Consider the following 19,060-nt stretch of genomic DNA (forward strand, 5'->3'; position numbering starts at 1 on the left):
AATTGATTCATGTTTAATTTTGATTGTGTTTGTGTGTATACATATTACACTATTTTATGTATTGTATTGGCCCATTTGTTTTGCCATGTAGTTTTTTTTTTTTTTTTTTTTTTTATTAATTTCCATAGGTTATTGGGGATCAGGAAGTGTTTGGTCACGTGAGTAAATTCTTTAGCAGTGATTTGTAAGATTTGATGCACCCATGGTCCCAGCAGTATACACTGCACCCAATTTGTAGTCTTTTATCCCTCATCTCCTTCCACCCATTCCCCTGAGTGTTCAACATTCTTTGTGTCATTCTTATGCCTTTGTTTCCTCGTAGCTTAGGTCCCACATATGAGTGAGAACATAAGATGTTTTGTTTTCCATTCCTGAGTTACTTCGCTAAGAATAATAGTCTCTAGTCTCATCGAGGTGTCTGTGAATGCCATTCATTCATTCCTTTTTATTGCTGAGTAGTATTCCACTGTAGATATATACCACAGTTTCTTTATCCACTCATGGATTGATGGGCATTTGGGTTGGTTCCACATTTTTACAATTGTGAATTGTGCTGCTATAAACATGCATGTGCAAGTATCTTTTTCATATAATGACTTCTTTTCCTGTGGGTAGCTAACCAGTAGTGGGATCGCTGAATCAAATGGTAGTTCTACTTTAAGTTTTAAATGAAATCTCAATACTGTTTTCCATAGTGGTTGTACTAGTTTACATTCCAACCATCAGTATAAAAGTGTTCCCTGTTCACTACATCCACACCAAAGTCTATTTTTTTTGATTTTTTGATTATGGCCATTCTTGCACGAGTAAGGTGGTGATCACATTGTGGTTTTGATTTGCATTTACCTGATCACTTTGTAGTGCTGATCATTTTTTGTGTGTGTTTGTTGGCTATTTGTATATCTTCATTTGAGAATTGTCTATTCATGTCCTTAGCCCACTTTTGGATGGGATTCTTTGTTTTCTTGCTAATTTGTTTGAGTTTCTTGTAGATTCTGGATATTAGTCCTTTGTCAGATATATAGATTATGAAGATTTTCTCCCACTCTGTGGGTTGTCTGTTAACTCTGCTGACTGTTCCTTTTTCCATACAAAAGCTCTTTAGTTTAATTAAATCCCAGCTATTTATCTTTGCTTTTATTGCATTTGCATTTGTTTTTGAGTTCTTGGTCATGAAATCGTTGACTAAGCCAGTCTAGAAGGGTTTTTCCGATGTTATCTTCTAGAATTTTCATAGTTTCAGATCTTAGATTTAAGTTCTTGACCCACCTTGAGTTGATTTCTGTAGAAGGTGAGAGATGAGGATTCAGTTTCATTCTCCTACATGTGGCTTGCCAATTGTCCCAGCACTGTTTGTTGAATGGGTTTTTTTTTTTTCCATTGTATGTTTTTGTTTGCCTTGTCGAAGATCAACTGACTGTAAGTATTTAGGTTTATTTACAAGTTCTCTATTCTGTTCTATGTGCCTATGTTTATACCAGTACCATGCTGTTTTGGTAACTATGGCCTTATAGTGTATTTTGAATTCAGGTAATGTGATGCCTCCAGATTTGTTCTTTTTGCTTAGTCTTGCCTTGGCTATGTGGGCTTTTCTTTGATTCTATATCAATTTTAGGATTCCTTTTTTCTAGTTCTGTGAGAGTGATGATAGTATTTTGATGGGAATTGCATTGAATTTGTAGATTGTGCTTGGCAGTATGGTCATTTTCACAATATTGAGTCAACCCATCCATGAGTATGGGATGTGTTTCTATTTGTTTTTGTTGTCTATGATTTCTTTCAGCAGTGTTTTGTAGTTTTCCTTGTAGAGGTCTTTCACCTCCTTGGTTAGGTATAATCCTAAGTATTTTATTTTTCTTGCAGCTATTGTAAAAAGTTTGAGTTCTTGATTTGATTCTCAGCTTGTCACTGTTGGTATATAGAAGAGCTACTGATTTGTGTACATTAATTTTGTATCTGGAAGCTTTCTGAATTCTTTTATCAGTTCTAGGAGCTTTTTGGAGGAGTGTTTAGGGTTTTCTAGGTATACAATCATATCATCAGCAAACAGTGACAGTTTTACTTTCTCTTTACCAATTTGTATACCCTTTATTTCTTTCTCTTGTCTGATTGCTCTGGCTAGTACTTCCAGTACTATGTTCAATAGAAGTGGTGGTAATAGGCATCTTTGTCTTGTTCCAGTTCTCAGAGGGGGAATGCTTTCAAGTTTTCCCCATTCAGTTGTGGTTTGTCATAGATGGCTTTTATTCATTGAGGTATGTCCCTTGTATGCTGATTTTGCTGAGAATGTTAATCATAAAGTGATGCTAGATTTTGTCAAATGCTTTTTCTGCATATATTTAGATGATCATGTGATTTTTCTTTTTAATTCTGTTTATGTCATGTATCACATTTATTGACTTGTGTATGTTAAACCATCCCTGCATCCCTGGTGTGAAACCCGCTTGATCATGGTAGATTATCTTTCTGATGTGTTGTTGGATTCAGTGAGCTGGTATTTTGTTAAGGATTTTTACATCTGTGTTCATCAGGGATATCCTTCTGTAGTTTTCTTTTTTTGTTATGTCCTCTCCATGTTTTGGTATTAGGGTGACATTGGCTTTATAGACTGATTTAGAGACGTTTCCCTCTTTCTCTATCGTTCGGAATAGTGTCAAAAGGTTTGGTACCAATTCTTCTTTGAATGTCTGGTAGAATTCAGTTGTGAATCCTTCCAGTCCTGGACTTTTTTTTTGTTGGTAAGTTGTTATTACCATTTCAATATCACTGCTTGTTATTGGTTTGTTCAGGGTATCTGCTTCTTCCTGATTTAAGCCAGGTCGGTTGTGTCTTTCCAGGAATTTATCCATCTCCTCTAGGTTTTCTAGTTTTTATGTGTAAGGATATTCATAGTAGCTTTGAATGATCTTTTGTGTTTCTGTGGTGTCAGTTGTAATATCTCCTGTTTTGTCTCTAATTGAGCTTATTTGGATTTTCTCTCTTCTTTTCTTGGTTGATCTTCCTAATGGTCTATCAGTTTTATATTTCTTTTTGCTTTTTGTTTCATTTATCTTTTGTATTGTTTCAATTTCATTTACTGTACTCTGATCTTGGTTATTTCCTTTCTTTTACTGGGGTTAGGTTTGGTTTGTTCTTGTTTCTCTAGTTCTTTGAGGTGTGACCTTAGATTGTCTATTTGTGCTCTTTGAGACTTTTTGGTGTAGGCGTGAACTTTCCTCTTAGCACCACCTTTGCTGTATCCCAAAGGTTTTGATAGGTTGTGTCACTATTGTTGTTCAGTTTGAATAATATTTTAATTTCTATCTTGATTTCATTGTTGACCCAATAATCATTCAGGAGCAGATTATTTAATTTCCATCTATTTGCATGATTTTGAAGATTCCTTTTAGAATTGATTTCCTGTTTTATTTCACTGTGGTCTGAAAGAGTGCTTGTAATAATTTTGGTTTTCTTAAATTTATTGATACTTGTTTCATGGCCCATCATATGGTCTCTCTTGGAGAATGTTCCATGTGCTGATGAATAGAATGTATAGTCAGCAATTGTTGGGTAAAATGTTCTGTAAATATCTGTTAAGTACATTTGTTCTAGGGCATAGCTTAAATCTATTGCTCCTTTGTTGACTTTCTGTCTTAATGACCTGTCTAGTGTTGTCTGTGAAGTATTGAAGCCCCCCATTATTATTGTGTTGCTGTCTATCTCATTTCTTACGTCTAGTAGTAATTGTTTTATAAATTTGGGAGCGCCAGTATTAGTTGCATGTATGTTTAGGATTGTGATATTGGACAAGGCCTTCTTTGTCTTTTTAAACTGCTGTTGCTTTAAGGTTTGTTTTGTCTGATATAAGAAGAGCTACTTCTCCTGGCTTTGGGTGTTCATTTGTATCGGGTGTCTTTTTCCATCCCTTTACCTTAAGTTTATATGAGTTCTTATGTATCAGGTGAGTCTCTTGAAGGCAGCAGATGGTTGGTAAAGTCTTATTCCTTCTGAAATTCTGTATTTTTAAATGGAGCATTTTGGTAATGCACGTTCAACATTAGTATTGAGATGTGAGGTACTATTCCGTTTATCATGCTATTTGTTGCCTGTATACCTTGGTTTTATTCTTTTTCTTTTTTTGGAGACACAGCCTCACTCTCTCACTCAGGCTGGAGTGCAGTGGCACAATCTTGGCTCACTGCAATGTCCACCTCCCAGGTTCAAGCAATTCTTGTGCCTAACCCTTTCAAGTAACTGGAATTACAGACACTCACCATCACGCCCAGCTAATTTTTGTATTTTCAGTAGAGACAGGGTTTTGCCATGTTGGCCAGGCTGGGCTCAAACTCCTGACCTCAAGTGATCTCTCCCCCTCTGCCTCCCACATTGCTGGGATTACCGGTGTGAGCTACTGCACTGGGCCATTGTTTTTTGTTTTTAATTGTATTTTTGTTTTGTAGGTCCTGTGAGACTTACGGTTTGAAGAGGTTCTGTTTTGATGTGCTTCTGGGATTTGTTTTAAAATGTAGGGTTCCTTTTAGCAGTTCTTGTGGTACTGGCCTGGTAGTAGCAAATTCTCTCAGCATTTGTTTGTCTGAAAAAGGTTGTATGTTTCCTTCATTTCTGAAGCTCAGTTTCACTGGATATAAAAGTCTTGGCTGATAATTGTTTCGTTTAAGGAGGCTGAAGATAGGGCCCCAATCTCTTCTAGCTTGTAGGGTTTCTGCTGAGACATCTGCTGTTAATCTGATAGGTTTTCCTTTACAGGTTACCTGGTGCTTCTGCCTCACATCTCTTAAGATTGTTTTTTCCGTTTTAACTTTAGATAACCTGATAACAAAGTCCCTAGGCAATGATCTTTTGCGATGAATTTCCCAGGTGTTTTCTGAGCTTCTTGTATTTGGATGTCTAGGTCTCTAGCAAGGCTGGGAACATTTTCCTCAATTATTTCCTCAACTATGTTTTCCAAACTTCTAGATTTCTTATCTTTCTCAGGAATGTCAGTTATTGTTAGCTTTGGTCGTTTAACATAATCCCAGACTTCTTGGAGGCTTTGTTCATATTTTCTTATTTTTTTTCCTTGTCTTTCTTTGATTGGGTTAATTACAAAACCTTGTCTTCAAGCTCTGAAGTTCCTTCTTCTGCTTGTTGCATTCTATTGCTAGACTTTCCAGAGCATTTTGCATTTCTATTAGTGTGTTCATTGTTTCCTGAAGTTTTGATTTTTTTTTATGTATACTATTTATTTCATTGAATATTTCTCCCCTCATTTAACATATATATATATAATTTCCTTAAATTGGGCTTTGACTTTCTCTCATGCCATTTTCATTAGCTTAATAACTTTACTCTGAATTCTTTTTCAGGCAAATCAGGGATTTCTTCTTGGTTTGGATCTATTGCTGGTGAGCTAATGTGATTTTTTGAGGATGTTAATGAACCTTGTTTGGTCTTATTACAGAGTTGAGATTTTGGTTCATTCTCATTTGGGTAGGCTCTGTCAGAGGAAAGGTGTAGGATTCAAGCTGTTTTCAAGGGAAACAAGACTCATTTGTCCCACGGGGTGTTCCCTTGACATATTATTCTCCCTCTTTTCTTAGGGATGTGGTTTCCCGCGAGCTGTAGTGATTGTTATGTCTCTTCTGGATCCGGCCACCCAGCAGGTCTGTTAGGCTCTGGGCTGGTACTGGGGGTTGTCTACACAGAGTTCTGTGATGTGAACCATCTGTGGACCTCTCAGCCATGGATACCAGCACAATATTTGGGGTGTCTCCTGTCTCCTGCAGGAGCAATCTGCTTTTTTCAGTGGGTCTGTGTGTTTTCTCAGCTTTCCTGATTTATTTCTGCAGTAGGTCTGTAGCAAAAGTTGATGATCTGAGATTCCACACACTACTCTGTCCTTCCAAGTGGGATGCCATCTAGTTCTGCCTCCCATCTGCCATGATTCCCATTATCCACTTTTTCTTGTTTCTTTATTTTGTGGATTATTCAAATATTATAATCAAAATATTAATCAAATATTTTATTTTATTCCATTTCATCAATATCTATTATATTTTTTAGTATTTTTTATTATTCTTTTAGTTTTTGCCATCAAAATTATAATAAGCATTCACCTACTGCAATCCAATAAAAAGGATGACCTTTACCACTTTCTCAGTAAGACTGACTTAGAACATTTTAACTCCATTTTGTTATCTTGTATTTTGTTTAATTATTGTCACACATTTTAAAGCCACATATTTTAAGTTTTTTGAATATTATTATTTTGTTGTGTGGATTACATTTATTTATTTATTTTTCTATTGTGCTTCTTTCCTTTTTGCATTTTCATTTTTATGAAAAAGAGAATCATTTTTCCTCTGTCTGAAAAACTTCCTTTAGCATTTCTTCTGGTCCAGGTCTGCTGTGAATTATTACAGTTTTTGTTTGTCTGAAATGTATTTTGTTATTTTTGAATGATTTAGTTTTGAGTATAGATTTTTAGGTTGGTAGTTATTTTCAGTACTTTAATAATATTTTGTTGTTTTAGACTTTCCATCTTTTCCATTGAGAAGTAAGCTGTCCAGCTTATTGTTTCTCCTTCCAGAGAAATTATCTTTGATTTTTAACCTTTGATGTGTCTGAAGTATAGTTTTCTTTTTAATACATTTGCCTGAGGTTTGCAGAACCTTTGAATCTGTGGGTTTATGTCTTTTTTCAGTTTTAAATAATTAACCTTAAATTGAAACAGGCTAAATGCCCCAATTAAAAAACAGAGACTGGCAAATTGGATAAAGAGTCAAGACCCATGAGTGTGCTGTATTCAGGAGACCCATCTCACGTGCAGAGACACACATAGACTCAAAATAAAGGGATGGAGGAAGATCTATCAAGCAAATGGAAAACAAAAAAAGGCAGGGGTTGCAATCCTAGTCTCTGATAAAACAGACTTTAAACCATCAAAGATCAAAAGAGACAAAGAAGGCCATTACATAATGGTAAAGGGATCAATTCAACAAGAAGAGCTAACTATCCTAAATATATATACACCCAATACAGGAGCACCCAGATTCATAAAGACTTAGAGACTTACGAAGAGACTTAGACTCCCACACAATAATAATGGGAGACTTTAACACCCCACTGTCAACATTAGACAGATCCACGAGACAGAAAGTTAACAAGGATATCCAGTAATTGAACTCATCTTTGCAGCAAGCAGACCTAATAGACATCTACAGAACTCTCCACCCCAAATCAACACAATATACATTCTTCTCAGCACCACATCACACTTATTCCAAAATTGACCACATAGTTGGAAGTAAAGCACTCCTCAGCAAATGTAAAGGAACAGAAATTATAACAAACTGTCTCTCAGACCACAGTGCAATCAAACTAGAACCCAGGATTAAGAAGCTCACTCAAAACCACTCAACTACATGGAAACTGAGCAACCTGCTCCGGAATGACTACTGCGTACATAAGGAAATGAAGGCAGAAATAAAGATGTTCTTTGAAACCAATGAGAACAAAGACACAACATACCAGAATCTCTGGGACACATTTAAAGCAGTGTGTAGAGGGAAATGTATAGCACTAAATGCCCACAAGAGAAAGCAGGAAAGATCTAAAATTGACACCCTAACATCACAATGAAAAGAACTAGAGAAGCAAGAGCAAACACATTCAAAAGCTAGCAGAAGGCAAGAAATAACTAAGATCAGAGCAGAACTGAAGGAGATAGAGACATTAAAAAACCTTCAAAAAATCAATGAATCCAGGAGCTGGTTTTTTGTAAAGATCAACAAAATTGATAGACCGCTAGCGAGACTAACAAAGAAGAAAAGAGAGAAGACTCAAATAGACACAATAAAAAATGATGAAGGAAGGCCGGGCGCGGTGGCTCAAGCCTGTAATCCCAGCACTTTGGGAGGCCGAGATGGGCGGATCACGAGGTCAGGAGATCGAGACCATCTTGGTGAACACGGTGAAACCCCGTCTCTACTAAAAAGTACAAAAAAACTAGCCGGGCGAGGTGGTGGGCGCCTGTAGTCCCAGCTACTCGGGAGGCTGAGGCAGGAGAATGGCGTAAAACCCGGGAGGCAGAGCTTGCAGTGAGCTGAGATCCGGCCACTACACTCCCGCCTGGGCGACAGAGTGAGACTCCGTCTCAAAAAAAAAAAAAAAAGATGAAGGAGATATCACCACCAATCCCACAGAGATACAAACTACCATCAGAGAATACTATAAACACCTCTATGCAAATAAACTAGAAAATCTAGAAGAAATGGATAAATTCCTGGACACACATACACTCTCCCAAGACTAAATCAGGAAGAAGTTGAATCCCTGAATAGACCAATAACAGGCTCTGAAATTGAGGCAATAATTAATAGCCTACCAACCAAAAAAAGTCCAGGACCAGATGGATTCACAGTCAAATTTTACCAGAGGTACAAGGAGGAGCTGGTCCATTCCTTCTTAAATTATTCCAATCAATAGAAAAAGAGGGAATCCTCCCGAACTCATTTTATGAGGCCAACATCATCCTGATACCAAAGCCTGGTAGAGACACAACAACAAAAAAGAGAATTTTAGACCAATATCCCTGGTGTGCATTGATGCAAAAATCCTCAGTAAAATACTGGCCAACCAAATCCAGCAGCACATCAAAAACCTTATCCACCATGATCAAATGGACTTCATCCCTAGAATGCAATGCTGGTTCAACATATGCAAATCAATAAACGTAATCCATCATATAAACAGAACCACTGACAAAAACCACATGATTATCTCAATAGATGCAGAAAAGGCCTTCAACAAAATTCAGCAGGCCTTCATGCTAAAAACTCTCAATAAATTCGGTGTTGATGGAACATACCTCAAAATAATAAGAGCTATTTATGACAAACCCACAGCCAATATCATACTGAATGGGCAAAAACTGGAAAAATTCCCTTGGAAAACTGGCACAAGACCTGAGTGCCCTCTCTCACCACTCCTATTCAACATAGTGTTGGAAGTTCTGGCCAGGGCAACCAGGCAGGAGAAAGAAATAAAAGGTATTCAGTTAGGAAAAGAGGAAGTCAAATTGTCCCTGTTTGCAGATGACATGATTGTATATTTAGAAAACCCCATCATCTCAGCCCAAAATCTCCTTAAGCTGATAAGCAACTTCAGCAAAGTCTCAGGATACAAAATCAATGTGCAAAAATCAGACAAACAGAGAGCCAAATCATGAGTCAACTGCAATTTACCATTGCTACAAAGAGAATAAAATACCTAGGAATCCAACTTACGGGGGATATGAAGGACCTCTTCAAGGAGAACTGCAAACCACTGCTCAGTGAAATAAAAGAGGACACAAGCAAATGGAAGAACATTCCATGCTCATTGATAGGACGAATCAATATTGTGAAAATGACCACACTGCCTGAGGTAATTTATAGATTCAATGCCATCCCCATCAAGCTACCAATGACTTTCTTCACAGAATTGGAAAAAACTGCCTGGATTTATTTTTAATTATTCATGTAGAAATGTGGTCTTTTGTAAACTACTCATTTCCTCTAGAGCCAAAACCATCCAATGAGTAATTAATTTCTTTGTAATTTCATTCAAAGTTGGTAGCTTTTACCCCCTAAGCACTAAAAACTGCACAACGTTTTGGAACTTTTTAATGTAATAATTCCTAGTACCATATATGTGACAGTAATAAAATTATTGTAGTTTTTTTTTTTCCCAAGATAACAGATTGGAGGCAAGTGTTACAATGCCTATTCTATTTGAAAAGACAAAATAGTGTATAGCGATTCTCACTGTGAACTTTTTTTTTCTGAGAAGCAATGCAGGAACTTAACAGGAAAACTGAAATAAATCACAGATCCTTTGAAAGATGTGGCAGCTGCAGCCCGCACTGTGAGCCATGTGAAAAAGTAAGCCTTCAGAGTGTGAAAAGCGGAGAGAATGCCTCCAGGATATACACCCCCACTGGGCAACCTGGCAATCTGCCCATGGGGGAAGGCCTTAAATCTACCCAGTGCTAGAACTGATTTAAGGAGCAATGGGGAATATGAAAGTAGGAGCAGTGTGGGAAGAGCCTTGCAGGCATTTTCGATCTCCAGTGTGAACCAAGGGAAGCCATTTCTGACTCTGTGTCATGGGGGAATCTTGCAAAAATCTGCTAGCTAACTCAGGCATTGAGAAGGTGGGAAGTGTGCTGCGGCTACAAGTGCAGAGGCTGCACATTCTAGCTTTCCAGGCAGATTGGGAGAAGCATGGCCTGAAAGCTGTGGTTGCAGTCTCTGTGGGGAAGGCTTATGACCTGGGGCATTTTGAGTTCTGAGCATTAAGTGCCTAGAAGATAGATAGCTGCTGCTAGCCGGTGAGATTTGCTTTGCCAAGTGCATGGGTGCTGGATGGGGTTTACTGCCACCTGCTACTTCCGACTCCCTGTATAAACTCATTTGTACATCAGAGGCAGATATGCTTCTCCATAGAACATTATTCTAGTGGCCAATGAATTCTTCTGATCCTCACTGGGGCCACTGCTGCCCTGCATGGGTAGAGGCAGAGCGTGGAGCTGCCTTGCGGAGCCCCCACATGGCTTTGCCCCTCCACTTGCCCTGATAACTTAACACAAAAGACAGAAATGTTTGGGAGCTCTATAGCTCCACCTGTCACCTAAGAAACCACAATATCTCCCCTGGGTAACATAAGGCAAGTACAAATCTCACCACTACTACCACAACTGGCACTCTTTTGCAAGCACCACCTCCTGGCTGGAGGCCGACTGACACAATGCATTGCAGTAACTCCAAGTAGAACAACACTGTGTTCAGGAAGGAGAAAACTCGTGCATGACCTCTGCTATCACTATTGTCTGTATCATCCTGGCTACCATCCTGGCTAACCAGAGATCCTGAGCCTCTCCATGTGACCAATTCATTACTACTACCACCAGCATTTGAGAAAGCCAATATACTAAGGCTGTTTATACCAAGGAACCTCACAGAGTCTGTGACCCTCCCCTGCCATCCCCATCAGAGATGGTGCTTGTACCTGATGCTGGGAGACTTGAGGAATTGTCACATCAGTGGATCTCTTGCAGACTTTGCCCAGCACCAACCTGGAGTGTGGCAACTCCACTGGTTTACTAGACCCAGAGAAACAGCAGCATTCATAGTAGCCTGGCTCTCGGGGACTCCTAGTCCTAGGGGAAAGGAAAGTACACCACATTAAGCGGACACTCCATGGGACAAAAGAATCCAGATGACAGGTCTTGAGTCCCAGATCTTTCTGCTCTTGTGAAGTTTCTTTCTTCCTGCGGAGGCACAGTTGCAGTACTGGGTTCGAAGGGAAAGTCTGCAGTTGTACTCCAACAGTCAGGCAGCTCTAGTGCTCATCAAGGGTCTTGGAGAAGGGGAATTCTTTTTCCTCCCATCCACCACTGCAGACACAACCGGGTCTTCTCTTATAGGTGCTCAGCATGGGTGCTCCTAAAGATAACCTTTTTCAAAGATTTCAGGGTGACTGCATCCCCACAGGAGGAGCACCTTCCAGGTTCAGGTGTAGATGAGAGGTAGAGTCACAACTCCTCTATACTTGGAACATCAACATTCCTGAAGATGAAAATAGGTGCCTGTCTGATTGAATAGCAGGAATACTGGAACACTGGGTCATTAGTGTGTCTTGAATGTGGATTGCTTTCCTGCTGCCCTGACATAGGTGCTGAAGTGGCTCCCACTCTTCACCCCTGATAACACCTCAGTGTACTTCTCTGAGAACTTCTCCCAACCTCCAGCCAGCTCTGTCAAGGCTGTGACCTCTCTGCCTGCCATTACATATTGCATTTACCCATCTGCTTTAATCACAACCAGTTTCTAACCTGAGACACCTATCCTACTGGCATGAAGCCTGAGTTGTTCAACCCAGTAAATAAAATGCTGGGGAATAAATAAATTAATTAAAAGCACACATCTTGGGGGAACAAAGTAGGCTTCAAGAGACCTCTGCTATTCCAACTCCATAGGAGACAGTGAACTTGCTGACACACTGAGCACATTGCTACTACAACAAGCGTCTGAGAAGGCTATCATGCAAAGACTCTATAACTAAAGCTCTCATACAGGGTCTTCATTCCTGAATGCACCAATAACTGATTTAGGCTACATTAAACTATAAGCTTTAAAGCCACAGTCTTAAGGGGGAAAAAGAAATAAAGAAAAAACCACAGTCTTATAACATAAATTCAAGAATAATTAGAAGAAATAGTATACCCAAATGAGAAGGAACCGGAAAAATAATTATGATAATATGACAAAACAAGGTTCTGCAATACACCCAAAAGTTCACACTAGTGAAATCACCCAGTGGGTTCTCCTTGCCTGCTGCCTGCAGAGAGCCAGTTTATCAAGACAGGGGAACTGCAGTAGAGAAAATATTATTAATGCAGAGCTGGCTGTATGAGAGACCAGAATTTTATTATTACTCAAATGAGTCTCCCCCTAAACTTGGAAATTGAGGGTTTTAAGGACAATTTGGTGGGTAGGGGACAGTGAGTCAGGAGTGCTGATTGGTTGGGTCGGAGATGAAATCATAGGGAGTCAAAGCTGTCTTCTTGTGCTGAGTCAATCCCTGGGTGGGGGCCACAAGACCAGATGAACCAGTTTGTTGATCTGGATGGTGCCAGCTGATTCATCAAGTGCAGGGTCTGCAAAATATCTCAAACACTGATCTTAGGTTTTATAATAGTGATGTTATCCCCAGGAGCAATTTAGGGAGGGTCAGAATTGTGTAGACGTAGCATGAGAGGAGTCCAGCTGCATGACTCCTAAACCATGATTTCTAATCTTGTGGCTAATTTGTTAGTCCTACAAAGGCGATCTGTTCTCCAAACAGGAAGGGAATTTGTTTTGGAAAAGGGCTGTTATTGTCTTTGTTTCAAAGTTAAACTATAAACTAAGTTTTCCCGAAGTTAGTTCAGCTTATGCCCAGGAATGAACATGGACAGTGTGGAGGTTAGAAGAAAGGTGAAGTTGGTTAGGTCAGATCTCTTTCACTGTAATAATTTTCTCAGTTATAATTTTGCAATGGAAGTTTCACTAGCTCTCTAGCAATATATCCAAACCAAGATGAAATCTTTGAAATACCAGAAAACAAATTCAAAAGATTAATTATTAAGGTACTCAAGGAGATACCAGAAAAAGGTGAAAACCAACATAAAGAAATTCTGAAAAGATCAGCGTATTAATGAAGAACCTATTTTAAAGAGAAAAAATATCAGAACTTCTGGAAATGAAAGACACATTTAGGGAATTACAAAATGGTAGAGGTTTCAACAATAGGCTAGAACAAGTAGAAAAAAGAGTTTCAGTGCTTGAAGACAAGGCTTTTAAATTAACCCAGTCAGAGAAAAATAAAGAATAAAGAACAGAAATGAACAAAGTCTCCAGGAAATAAGGGATTATGTAAAACGGCCAAACCTAATAATAATTGGTGTTTTGAGGGATAATAAAAAGTAAAATGTTTGGAAAATTTATTTCACATACTAGAGAAAGGTGAAAATTAACATAAAGAAATTAAAAAAAATTCAGGATATGAATGGAAACATTTCTAAAGAGATAGACATTTTAAAAAGAAACAAATCAGAACTTCTGGAAATGAAAGACACATTTAGGGAACTACAAAATGCAGTGGAGGTTTTAACAATAGACTAAAATAAGTAGAATAATTTTTTGAGGAAATTGAGGAAAACTTCCCTGGCCTTGCTAGTGATTTAGATATGCAAATACAAGAAACCCAAATAACTGGGAGATTCATTGCAAAAACAAAAACAAAAACAAAAAACACAAAAACAAAAAACAAAACACGAAGGCATATAGGCATCTAGCTATCTAAAGTCAATGTGAATGAAATAATTTTAAGAGCTGTGAGGCAAAAGCATCAGGTAACCTGTAAGGGAAAACCTTTCAGACTAACAGCAGACTTCTCAGCAGAACCCTTACAGACCAGAAGGGACTGGGGTCCTATCTGTAGCCTCCTTAAACAGGATAACCATTGGCCAAAAATTTTGTATCCAGCAAAACTAAGTCATTTTCAGACAAATAAGTGCTGACAGAACATGTTACTACCAGACCAGCCCTACATGAAATGCTGAAAGTTCTAAATCTTGAAACAAAAGACCATTATGCACCAGAATAGAATGTCTTGCAAACATAAAACTCACACGGCCTATAAAACAATAACACAATGAAGAAAAAAAAGTAGGTAACAATTCACATGATGACTGGAACAGTATCTTGATATTAATGTTGAATGTAAATGGCATAATGGTCCACTTAAAATATACAGATTGGCAGAGTAGATAAAAAGTCACAAACTAGATATTTTCAGTCTTCAAGAGACTCACCTAACATTGAAGGATTTGTATAAACTCAAGGTAAAAGAATGGCAAAAATTAATCCATGCAAATGGAAACCAAAAGTGACCAGGAGTAGCTATTCTTATATTAGATAAAACAACAAACTTTAAAGCAACAGCAGTAAAAAATGACAAAGAAGATTGTTATATGATGATAAAAGGATCGATTCAACAAGAAGATATTATAATTTTAAATTTATATGCACTTATCACTAGAGCTCTCAGATTTGTAAAACAATTACTACCGGACTTAAGAGAGGAGATAGAAAGCAACACAAGAATAGTGGGGGACTTCAACACCCTATTGACAGCACTAGACAGACGATTGAAACAGAAAATCTGCAAAGAAACAATGGTCTTAAACACTGTAGAATAAATGGACTTAACAGATATTTACAGAACATTCTACCTAAGAATTTCAGAATATGCATTCTTCTCATCAGCACATGGAACATTTTCCATGATAGACCATATGACAGGCCACAAAAAAGTCTCAATAAATTTTAAAAAATAAAAATTATAGCAAGTATCTTCTTAGATCACATCAGAATAAAACTAGAAATCAACTCCAAAAGAAACCCTCAAAACTATACATGTACGTAGAAATTAAGCAGTCTGTTCCTGAATGATTTTTGTGTTAAAAATGAAATCAAGTTGGAAATTTAACAGTTCTTTGAAATGAATAATAGTGACATGAGTCATCAAAACTTCTGGGGTACAGCAAATGCAGTGCTAAGAGGAATATTTGTAGCACTAAATGCCTACATCAGAGCCTGGAAGACCACAAACTGACAACCTGATGTAACACCTCAAAGAACTAGAGAAACAAGAACAAACTAAGCCCAAAACTAGAAGAAAAGAAGTAACAAAGATTAGAGTAGAACTACATGAATTTGAAACAAAAAATCAATACAAAAGATCAATGAAACAAAAAGTTGGTTCTTTGCAAAGGCAAAAAAAAATTGATAGAACTTTAGCTAGAATAACCAAGAAAAGAAGAGAGAAGATTCAAATAAGGTCAATTAGAAATAAAACTGGAGACATTACAACCTACACCATAGAAAAACGAAAGATCATTTGAGAGTGCCATGAACACAAACTAGAAACACAAACTATGCACACAAACTAGGAAATCTAGAGGAAATGGATAAATTCCTGGAAACATACAACTTTTTTGGATTAAATCAGGAATAAATAGCAACCCAGACCAGACCAATAACAAGCAGCAATATTAAATCGGTCATTAAAAATTGACAACAAAGAAAAAAAGCCCAGGTGCAGATGGGTTCACAGCTGAATTCTACCAGGCATTCAAAGAATTGGTGCCAATTCTACTGATGAAACTATTACAAAAGATTGAGAAAGAGGGAATCCTGCCTAACTCATTCTATCAAGCCAGTTTTACCCTGATATCAGAACCAGGAAAGAACATAACAAGAATAGAAAACTACAGACCAACATCCCTGATGAATATAGATGCAAAAATTCTCAACAAACTACTAGATAACTGAATCTATCAGCATATCAGAAAGATAATATATCATGATCAAGTGGACTTCATTCAAGGTGTGCAGGGATGGTTTAACATAAGCACGTCAGTAAATATAATTCATCACATAAAAAGAATTAAAAACAAAAACCATATGATTATCTCAATAGCTGCAAAAAAGCATTTGATAAAATCTAGTATCTTTTTTATGATTAAAAACCCTCAACAAACTAGATATAAAAGGGACTTAATTCAAATTAATAAACACCATCTATGACAAACCCACAGCCAACATTATATTGAATGAGGAAAAGTTGAAATCATTCCCACTGAGAACTGGAACAAGACAAGGATCCCCACTTTCACCACTTTCCATTCAGCGTAATACCAGAAGTCCTAGCCAGAGCAATCAGGCAAGAGAAGAAATACAGTGCCTTCAGATTGCAAAAAAGAAAGTCAAACTATTGCTGTTCACCAATGATATGATTATATATCATATAAAACCCTAGAGACTTCTCAAAAGTGTTGGCTGTATAAGCCTAGAGATAAGATTAGATTTGATAATCAAATTCAGTAATGTCTCAGGTTACAAAATCAATGTATACAAATCAGTAACACTGATATATGCCAACAATGACCTAACTGAGAATGAAATAAACTCAATCACCTTTGCAATAGCTCCAAAAAGGATAAAATATCCTGGAATATACTTAACGAAGGAGGTGAAAGATCTCTGTAAGGAGAACTACAAAACACTGCTGAAAGAAATCATAGATTACACAAACAAACAGAAACACATCCCATGCTCATGGATTGGGAGAATCAATATTGTGAAAATGACCATACTGCCCAAAGCAATCTACAGATTCAGTGCAATTCCTATCAAAACACCAATATCATTTTTCACAGAATTAAAGGAAACAATCCTACAATTCATACGGAATCAAAAAAGAGCCTGCTTAGCCAAAGCAATGCAACGCTAAAAGAACAAATCTGGAGGCAGCACATTACTGTACTTAAAATTATACTACAAGGCTGTAGTTATCAAAATACGTAGTACTTGTATAAAAGTAGACATATAGATCAATGGATCAGAATAGAGAATGCAGAAATAAAGCCAAATATTTACAACTAACTGATCTTTGACAAAGCACAGAACAACATAAATTGGGAAATTGACACCCTATTCAATAAACGGTGCTGGGAAAACTGGATAGCTAAATTCAGAAGAAAGAAACTGGATCCCTACATCTCATTTTATATAAAAAGCAACTCAAGATGGATTAAAGACAAATCTAATACCTAAAACCATAAAAGTTCTTGAAGATAACCTCAGAAAAAGTCTTCTGGACTTTGGCTTAGGCAAAGAATTAATGACTAAGTCCCCAAAGCAAATGGAACTAAAACAAAAATAAATAAATGAGACCTAATTAAACTACAGAGCTTCTGTATGGCAAAAGAAATAATCACCAGAATAAACAGACAACCCACAGAATGAGAGAAAATATTGCAAACTATGCATTGGGCAAAGGACTAATATGCAGAATCTACAAGGATCTCAAACAAACCAGCAAGAAAAAAACAAATAATTTCATGAAAAAGTGGGCAACTCACGTGAATAGACGTTTATAAAAAGAAGATATACAAATGGTCAACAAACATATGAAAAAATATTCAACATCACGAGTCATCAGGGAAATGCAAATTAAAACCACAATGAGATACCACCTTACTCCTGCAAGAATGACCATTATTACTATTATTATTTTTTTGAGACAGGGTCTCACTCCCTCACCCAGGCTGGAGTGCAGTAGTGTGATTATGGTTCACTAAAGCCTTGATCTTCCAGGCTCAAGTGATCCTCCTACCTCAGCCTCTCCAACAGCAGGGACAACAGGCATGTGCCACCACACTCAGCTAGTTTTTGTATTTTTTATAGAGATAGGATTTCACGATGTTGCTCAGGCTGATCGTGAACTCATGGGCTCAAGTGATCTTCCTAACTTGGCCTCCCAAAATGGTGGGATTACAGGTGTGAGCCACTTCACCCATCCAATAATGGCCAATGTTAAAAAGTAAAAACAAACAAACAAAAAAACAAAGAAACAATAGATGTTGGGGTCATGAAAAGGGAATGCTTATATGTTCATGGTAGGAGTGTAAATTAGTACAATCTCTGTGGAAAACAGTATGGAGATTTCTTAGATGACTAAAAATAGATCTATGATTTGATCCAGCAGTCCCACTACTGGGTATTTAACCAATGGAAAAGAAGTCAATACATTAAAAAGACACCTGCATGTGTATGTTTATTGTAGCCAAATTCACATTTGCAAAGATATGGAATCAATCTTAGTACCCACTGACCAATGAGTGGATAAAGAAAATGTGGTATATATACACCATGGAATACTACTCAGCCATAAAAAAAATAACATAATATCTTTTGCAGCAACTTGTATGGAGCTGGAGGCCATTATTCTAAGTGAAGTAAGTCAGGAATGAAAAACCAAATACTGTATGTTTTCACTGATAAGTGAGACCTAAGCCATGGGTACACAAAGGCACACAGAGTGATATAGTGGACTTTGAAGACTCAGAAAGGGGAGGGTGGGAGGAGAATAGGGATAAAAAACTACTTATTGGGTACAATGTACAGTACTTGGGTGATGGGTGCACTGAAATCTTAGAATTCACCACTATACTATTCATTCATGTAAGGAAAAACCACTTGTACCCCAAAAGCAAAGCTATTGAAATAAAAATTATCACAAAAATAAGTTATTTTTCAGCTTCAAACAATTTAAAAACTACGCAAAAATAATAATGCTGGCTTAGATGTTCTATATTCAAAGGCTTTCACATTTTTTAAAAGACGTGACTGTGATTGTTCTATTTTTGAAAGTGATAGGAGGTACCTATATTATCTGGAGTGGATATTTTAGTAAATTAATGTTACCAAAAAATGGACAAAGAAAGAAAGATGTCTATTCTCTACTATGTGTCAAATTCTGAAATATTAACTGTGAATATCAAATTCTGAAACAAAAACAATAAAATGTGTAAAATATGGGAAAATAGATTCTTATCCCTTTTGCATATACAAAGGATGTTGCTGCTGTTTATTCTATTTAATTAAATGAATACAAATAAATTGTATGACAAATTAGAAAGAGTATCACA

General features: G+C 37.3%; 1 protein-coding gene across 8 annotated transcripts in view; it reads left to right on the forward strand.

Annotated features, from left to right (window-relative positions):
* The window catches only part of LOC105486404 (sperm tail PG-rich repeat containing 2), a 657,812-nt gene that overhangs the window by 182,409 nt on the left and 456,343 nt on the right, over window positions 1–19,060 (forward strand). The window lies entirely within an intron of this gene.

This window comes from Macaca nemestrina, chromosome 3, assembly GCF_043159975.1.
Source record: "Macaca nemestrina isolate mMacNem1 chromosome 3, mMacNem.hap1, whole genome shotgun sequence".
Lineage (NCBI taxonomy): Eukaryota > Metazoa > Chordata > Mammalia > Primates > Cercopithecidae > Macaca > Macaca nemestrina.